Here is an 8,494-nt window from a genome sequence, read left to right as displayed (position 1 = left end):
CCTTTACGGTTATGGAGCGCGCGCCTTGTACGGTAAGTTATGAACCTACTGTATTATGTATTGCCACTTGTTTTTAACGACACAATCTGTTAATACGTTTTATCTGGATTTGCTCAACGTACTTACTTATTATAGCATATTGTTTTAGAACCAATAACTGACCGGCACCTCTGGATTCCGAGCCGTATGACGATCCCCTGTTTCGGCAAATATAATGTTTCAAAAGTAAAGTGATGAGTACTTGCTACTCCTTTAGTAGCCCCACACCCACACAGCGTTTCTTATTCAGAGAAATGTTTTATTACTTTGTTGACGAGGTGAGTAGCGTGTTATAATAAATGTATTTTTTGCGTGCAAATGTGAATTGAAGAATGGCGCACTCCCAAACGATTTAGCGAGACTTATTTCCTAAACGGCATACAAAAATATCACACTTACATACATTTAACAAATATTAAGGATATTTTAGTGTAAACGAACTTTTTACAAGTACCACTCAATGGATATGTGCGATGTGATAAGAACTCCTTTCATGGGTAACCACAACGATACAGGATAACGACAACAACAATTAGTAAGCTATTACACTCAAGTAGCTTACTAATTAACATGTTTATGGCGCACGCGCCACACGCGCAGGCATCTTATTTGACGATATGATGAACCTGAATCGTGCTACTCCTATCTTCAAGCTACAAATTACATATTAAGTCATATCGACATATATAAGAGCTGTTGTCTGTGATCTTCAGCTCTTATTCTTTGCTCTTAAGCGCAAAATCTTTTGTTTTCCTAAACCTCTCTTCATCCGTTTTCGGATCCTGCTGCCATTATTTATTTGTTATAATAGTCTCTGAAACATCATGTTCCTCGTAACTACGACAGACACGCTTCGACAGATGTCCTCCGTATTCGCACATCGATGTACTATTGTCTTGAACAATAGCTGATTCCAAGAAACACAACACATTCATATATTGATCATGTTATCCACCAAATAGTGTAGCGTAGTCTGTGATAGATGTGTATGTTGTAATCTGTAATCCTCTTCTATCTATTTTCAGTTTAGTGTTGACCGTAGGGGAAGGTACGTCTTAGCAAAGGGAAGGTATTCCTATTCCTATTTCGTTCCGTTGATACTGGTTACTAATAATTTCCAAGTGCCTCCTTAGTAACCAAGATGATACATGGTAATAAGGGGAGTTTGTAAATTCCTTTTAACAGAACCCCGATCTCAGAACAAGCAGGTTGGTGTAGGATGACCTTATGAACACTTGACCTACTTCCTGTCTTAATGTTTGTCCCTAACAACAACAGACTAATATATTATCCCTTGTCCCTGACGACGTATGCGCTGGCGCCTGTCACGCTGCGCGCTGATCCGCGCATGCGCAATGCATCGCTAAGCGCCGCGCCGGGAATCTTACTCACGATATTATTATAATGCTGTATTATAATATGGACATGCGAGTCATAATGATAGCATCATGAATTAATTATAATAATTTTATCGATCGGTCGATTTTTAACCGATTATCCTTAAGAAATATGTCAGAGAACTATTTTTTTTATTCTGGTGAAAACTTAGAGCTTTAACTAATGCATAAGAAGACATAAGGTTGAAAGATACAGATGATCCGCTGGTTACAAACACAGAATATGTACTCTGCTTAGTCAGGCATTGTCGTGTGTTATTTAGTAGGTGAATAATGTTTATTTAGATACGCAAGGTATGTAGGTATATGTGGCACGTGCTACTACCGGTTTTCCTTCCCAATGACAAACAACGTTTTGTTTTGGAGTTTTATTCTTTTCCTTTATTTTATTGTTCCTCATCTAGTAGGAAATTATTGCGTACTTAATTATTTTCACATTGTCGCCTAACGACAGAGTTTGTCGTTTTTAATCCTAACGTTGTTTCAAATTTCAGTCAAGGCGAGGTAAAAAATCTAGAGTTTCGCCAAAAATTTTGAATTATCTCTTTATCAAAGTTTATGAGATAAATGAAGTTTATGACATAGAGCCTTTAATACTAAAATGGTGAACTCATCCAAGTCACCATGCAGCATTTGAGTTCATTTATTGAGGAAGTGCTATTTTTAATTCCGGAATAGAATCTGTTAGATTATGCAAAATAATCATGGAAGTAGTTAAATATATTCACTCGGCGGTTATTTATGTGTGAGGAAATGAATGTGTATTCATAGTAGCGCCATCTATCACTCGAGACATTAACTACCGGCGCGTGGACGTCGCTCACACACGTTTACTACTATTGTATAACTACTAGCTGTTGCCCGCGACTTCGTCCCCGTGGTTAGAAGATATAAGTTAAGATTTATACCTATCCTGTTTTTTCAAATTTTTCATAAGCCTTCCTCGATGAATGGTCTATTCAACACAAAAAGATTTTTTCAATTAGGACCAGTAGTTCCTGAGATTAGCGCGTTCAAACAAACAAACAAACTCTTCAGCTTTATATATTAGTATAGATTATTTTCAGAACATAATTCTGTAGTGAAAAGTAGTTAGAGAGTAGCATTAAGAATGGAAACTTAAGGTTGAGTTATGCCAGGCTGAATATTTAGTTTTATTGATCGGATTTATGTTATCTGATTAATAACACTTAGTTCAATAATAAAAATCCTTAAAAAACAGGTTATTTTCTGAAACCGGCTGTTATGGAATGAAGAAATAATAGAATTAGACCTTCAAGATAGAAAGAAAGACAAAGCGAAGGACGACATAAGTACCTGCCTACCAATAGGAGAAACACTGTCAGGTGAAGTTAATGTTCGATACCAATAAAGTGTTAATGGAAAGTTCTATTATCCTTAATGAACGAGAATGTTCTATTGCTGTAGTCTTCCAAACGTTGACCTTTGACATTGAAGCAGATTGCTCATTAAGGTAATAGAATGCCAGTCTATTTGCAATAACAGCACGCAGGCTATGACACTAATACTGGCAGAATGTATGGAAGTAGTGTACGGAAGACTACTTAATTAACTTTTTTCTGTAATTACTTTCTTGCCAAGTAAATTATGGTAATAAGAAAAAAAATCGTGTTCCTAAATTGTTCAGGTTTATCTTAAAGCATATGGTTTGATAATCTATTTGGTGCCTAACACGTTAGGCTTCTTACATTTGAAGGTAATAAGTTCTAATCTCCGCTGGGGTTTTTTCGTAATTGTTATTTGTGTTGTTTATTATTACTGGATCAAGTTTTATGGTTGTAACCATAGTTGGGGTCAACTAATGCACTTTTTAATATGTAGTGCAGATCTAACAAATCATATTACTATTTGACAAATAATAAGTTTGCTTTGTTGCCATAAAGCTAAAGCTCTCAATGTGCTCGTAGGCAATCGTAGCAAACGTGCTACGATATATTTTATTATGTTGAATATTGTAATGATTTTATAACAGTTATTTATTAAGTATTACAATCATGTTTTCTTATACGTTATCTTCAAATCTACGCACTATATTTTTTTTGTAGCAGACCGAAGACGTGGCACGATTTACGGAGGTTGTTTATAATTATCAATTAATAAAAAGAGTATGCAATATAACATATTACATGATAAGAGAAGAGTTTGTATTATTTTAAGACACCGCCTGCAAGTTTTGACAGTAAAAAATAATAACAGCTAAACTTCAGATTATTGTTAATGTCAAGCATGAAAAAGCCGTAACAGAGCCCCAGCTATTCCAAAGTACTAAAATAGCCGTTGTTGATAGTTGCTGCGCAGGAGCGGCGCGCTATGTGAGAGTAGCTCCCGCGCGGACACGGTCGGGGAGCGAGGAGCACAAGCTGGCACCATGACGGTCAGGCTGCTCCACGCGGTCGCCGCCATCCTCACCATGCTGCTGTTCTACATCAAGCAGAGATGCGCGCTCGCCGGCGTCTCTCCAGTTAGTATACAACACAGCACATGACGTCATAACTCAGGTTTTGTAAAGTTCAGATCATTCTAGGGTGTGCAAGTAAAGAGACTCGACGAGTGAGGATACTAATTGTAGGTGGTCGTCCAATACTATCCGACAAAGCTAGCTATTTTAGTAATAGGTAAATTTACGATATCTCTGATAATTTACCCGATAGTCGTCTTACAGAGCTTTGTAGGTGTACATATTTTTGTTATTAAGTACCTATCTGGTATTAATTTCCTCAAGCAGTTGTTTCTCCGAAAGTCTGTAATGTAATACGGGAGCTCTTTGGAAGCCCCTGGTGTAAACCTTTCACTTGCAATATATTCCCTCGAGTTCTGTTGGTAACTTAGTAAGGGCTGTGGCTACAACATCGGTGTATCAGATTTCCCATTGTTATCAGAAAAATCTGACCTTGCCCTAGCATTCCGAGAATCACAAAAAGATAGTGTTGCCTTTGTTTATAGAGAAAAAGGAAAATAAATATTATTTGGAGATCTTAGATTTGCTTTTAATCAATTTACAGGGATGCGATGAGTTCGATCATCTATGGCGGTTTGTGTTTGAATCAAATCATCAAATCAAAATGTGATTTGATTCAAACACTACTGGTTTGAAATACTTATATTGATTTGACACCGGTTTGCTCAAGCATATTTATCGGGATAGCAAGACTAGATCCGGACCCAAGCGGAGTCTTTAATCATAAGCTGCCGCGGCGGGTCGGGTGAGTGTCGTTTGGGTCACTGATTGGCCCTAGTCCGGGTAGTTGGGCAAACCGTTAATACAATATTAAGGGCAATATTGTTTAGGTATACGATACACTAAGTCTAGTAGGCATGTGGTCGTATTAACGTTTTTTGTGTCTGCAGACCAAGCGCCGTGCCTTGGAGGTGAGCGAGTGCAGCAGCGAGACGCTGTTCACGTCGCTCCTGGCGGACCGGCTGCGCAGCGCGGGCGCGGGGCTGGCCACCTGCGCCGCGACGCCCAAGTACAAGCGCGACCCCAGCATCCGCGTCGACAACGAGAACATAGGCCAGCACCCACGTGACCGAACCATTATGATCGAATGACTCTTCTAAACATGTTTCGTACTGTACTAGAACGTCAATAAAAATGGAATAATATGTTACCTACTTGTTTAACCCTAGGTATAAAGATGATAGGCATACTTCACCTATATTATAACCCACCCTCATGGATTATTTAAGTTTGAGGTTGTCTCTTGGTGTCGGCATTGTCAGCGGGCAGGAACTTGCATCCGTATTTTGCTTGTTGTCCAAAACCTGTTTTAGGGTAGCGATACCTTAACAACCTGGATGTTTGAATGTCAGGAGATACTGAATAAGGTTTCCCTTATCCTTTGATTATGCTCTCTACCTTAACTACAAAAAGGAGCAGGTAGCAAAAGTTTATTTCCGTGAAATGACGTTTATCAGGTTGCACTGTTGCACTTGACATCAACACGGGCTTAGGTACTTCATAAGTACCGAAATTAAAATGGACAAAACAAGTATTTTATCAAATTTATTTTTGAACACAAACTTTTAATGCGCTAAATTGTTTTATGGGGTCTGATGTAGAAATAGCCAGAATAGTTTTTAGGAACCTGTGCAGATATTAATTTTATGAAGCCAAAAAAAGATGTATTCCACTTGAATTGCGATTCACAGCTAAGTATTGGTGGACCAAGTAACTGTGTTAGTCCTCAACGATTCAGCTCGTCCCGCACGTTTTCTTACCGTGAAGTAAAATCCAGAATGTTTATTAGATTTAATTTGAAACTCTTGGGCCCAAATTTTAAACTGGTGCTAACAGCTCTAAATTTTTTACGACTACTGCTGAGATCGCCTTATCAAATATCTTCACGATGACCAGTCCTGTAGTGCTCGCATTCAACTTTTTCCTGCTATCTTGAACAGCTTGTTGGAAGACTTTGTTTTTCCCGGTGCTCACCAGTCGAGGACTTATCAGCTCCAATTTAAGTAATCAAAGCTAATGAATGTTCACTCATTTTAATTGTTATAAAATTCGCATTCTGATAGATAGATATAACTTAAAATTAAAATCAAATTCAAGTTGCAAGGTTTATTAGAAAGCAGGAGGGGAGGAGGTCAAATTTAATATTCAAGATTTGATGCCAAAAAAGATAGCTGAAAGAAAATAAAGTATTGTAGAGGCAATAAAACTGTCTGAAATTCACAGTTATGCTAGCCTAGCGGGTACTTAAAGTAGTACTCATCTGATTCTGTTGTGAGATCAATAAGGATTAAAACCAACGCAAACGTTCAAAAGTGTAATAGACTATAAAAATATAGTTCTTCAAAGAAAACTAAATTATGAACACTGTCTGGTGGGTGAGCCGTACATCCGTCTCCGCGTAGCCGGCACCATGAGATACTTTACGTTCTTTTTGTAGTAGGGACACGCGGGCTCGTCGCAGCCAAGCACGTCGGCCTCGCGCACTACCGCGCCGCCTCTGTGCAACAGATCGTCGCCTATTATTAACCGTCGCGCACACGCCAGCAGGCATGGTCCGCACACCGCTACTGCACACAATGCGGCTAAAAATTCCAGCAAAAACATTACAGCCTCAAACCACATGTCTAAAGCAATAATATACTATTTGGTGTTCCATATGGTCTGTATTATAGGGACTTGTATATATTTAAACTAATGCATAGAATTCCACTGTATTTTGAGTTCTTTAATGTATACACAAAAACAATTAAACTATAAATAATAAAAAATACACAAGTTAGCAAACATCGACGTCATTATTTAGCTGTTTATTTTTCTTTCTGCCAATATTAAGCCTGCCTGTTCTATGGTACGGATTTATGGCAAGGACGTAAATCAGTTTACCGGTAACGTAAATATGTACGTACGTCCGTGATTCAACCACGTTCATGGATAAATGGTCTAATTTAGAAGAACGGGTTTGCAAAGTAAAGGCTTTTACATTTTAAAATGTTTAAATTAATAAGAAAAATCCTTCCAATAAATTACGTGTTAATTTTAAAGGTTAGCAACATTTCAGCCCGTCAAAGTCACACGGGCTGTCAAGTGATCCACCTCGTTTGACGTTTCTGATTCAGACAGAATTATGGGTCGGGTGGGGATGTACTGGAGGTTTACAGAAATGCTGAAAATAAATTTAATTTTATAGTAAATTAACAGTTAGTTATAACGAAAGCATTTATTACATATCAGTGAATATTGTATATAAGTGGCAGATTTTTTTTGGTGTTTGTTAGCGTCTATAAACTGTAAAAATGAGTTCGAGGGTTGCGGTATGGTAAGTTTCAATACTGTAACAAACATTGGGGTATTATTACTGAGTAGACCAAACAATTATATATTCACAATAGCAGCTATCTCGGTCAGATGACGTGTGTGAATGTATTACTCGGCCGGGCGGCAAAATGCAGATTTATCTTGATATTGTTATGAATTTGGTATTTGCCGAATATCGCACTGCATGCTTAAGTTTTACCGCCATGAATATCACGCTCTGTTTCATTTTTTGTTGTAAAATTCGATTCAGGTATATTATATAGGAGAAGTAGTATAAGTTTTATGAGGCAGTAATAACATGTCGGTAATCGCATGTGTGTAGTAAACACAGTTTCTTTCTGATGTGACTCTGGATGTTTTAAGCGTTTTATTTTTCCTAGAGTTCATGTTCGATGCAGTTATGATGCCCTGAAATATTTTTATGTTAGTGTACCTCACAAATTTCAAATTTGCCACTCAATTCACCTGTGGAGCATGACAAATTCGACAATTTATCAACAACAAGCATTTTAATAACTAATTGTAATTCATGTTTTTTTATAAAACACAACTGAAAAGTTTTGTTTTATAGTTAAGCATTCCATAATTACATTACCGTTTTGTACAAACAGATGACAAAACTTACTGAACCTACTTTACAACAAAATATAATTGCTGTTAGTTGTAGTTGTTATATGTAGTTGGTTATATTTGCAGGATGGTGGTGCTGATGTGCTTTGTGGTGATGTTGCTGATCTCGCACATGTACCACTTGCTCATTGATGCCTACGAGCAGTCCGCCACACTCAGTGATATTGAATATTCATGGTGAGTGGTGTTTATTACCTTTATGTTATATTCATGCTATGTTTCAGCTTCTGATATAATATGTGTTACACTTTTATCTTTGTATTTTATGTTCAGAATATTTATTAGACAGAATGTCAGGAAATATTTTACCACATTAATATTAAATTTCAATAGATGTGTATTCAACAAGTTATATTGGTATCACAAATCAGTGATGCCTAAATAAAACACTCCAATAACGAAAGTAGTTGCATCCTGCTCCAACACACGCGGAGGAGCCCACTCTATAGAGCAGTGTTAGTCAGTTCACTGTTATGATTTATGTTATGTTATAAATAGAACACAGGAACTCATGTATTTAGTTTCCATTGCTGATTTACATAGCCGATTTGCTAGCTCATATTTTATCTTATTGGGACAACAAACAGTAGCATATTAAGGTTTACATTTCAAGTACTAATTTGCTAAAATAATA

This window comes from Trichoplusia ni, chromosome 12 (genome assembly GCF_003590095.1).
Source record: "Trichoplusia ni isolate ovarian cell line Hi5 chromosome 12, tn1, whole genome shotgun sequence".
Taxonomy (NCBI): domain Eukaryota; kingdom Metazoa; phylum Arthropoda; class Insecta; order Lepidoptera; family Noctuidae; genus Trichoplusia; species Trichoplusia ni.
The sequence above is the reverse complement of the archived record's forward strand: the minus strand, read 5'-3'. Positions refer to the sequence as shown.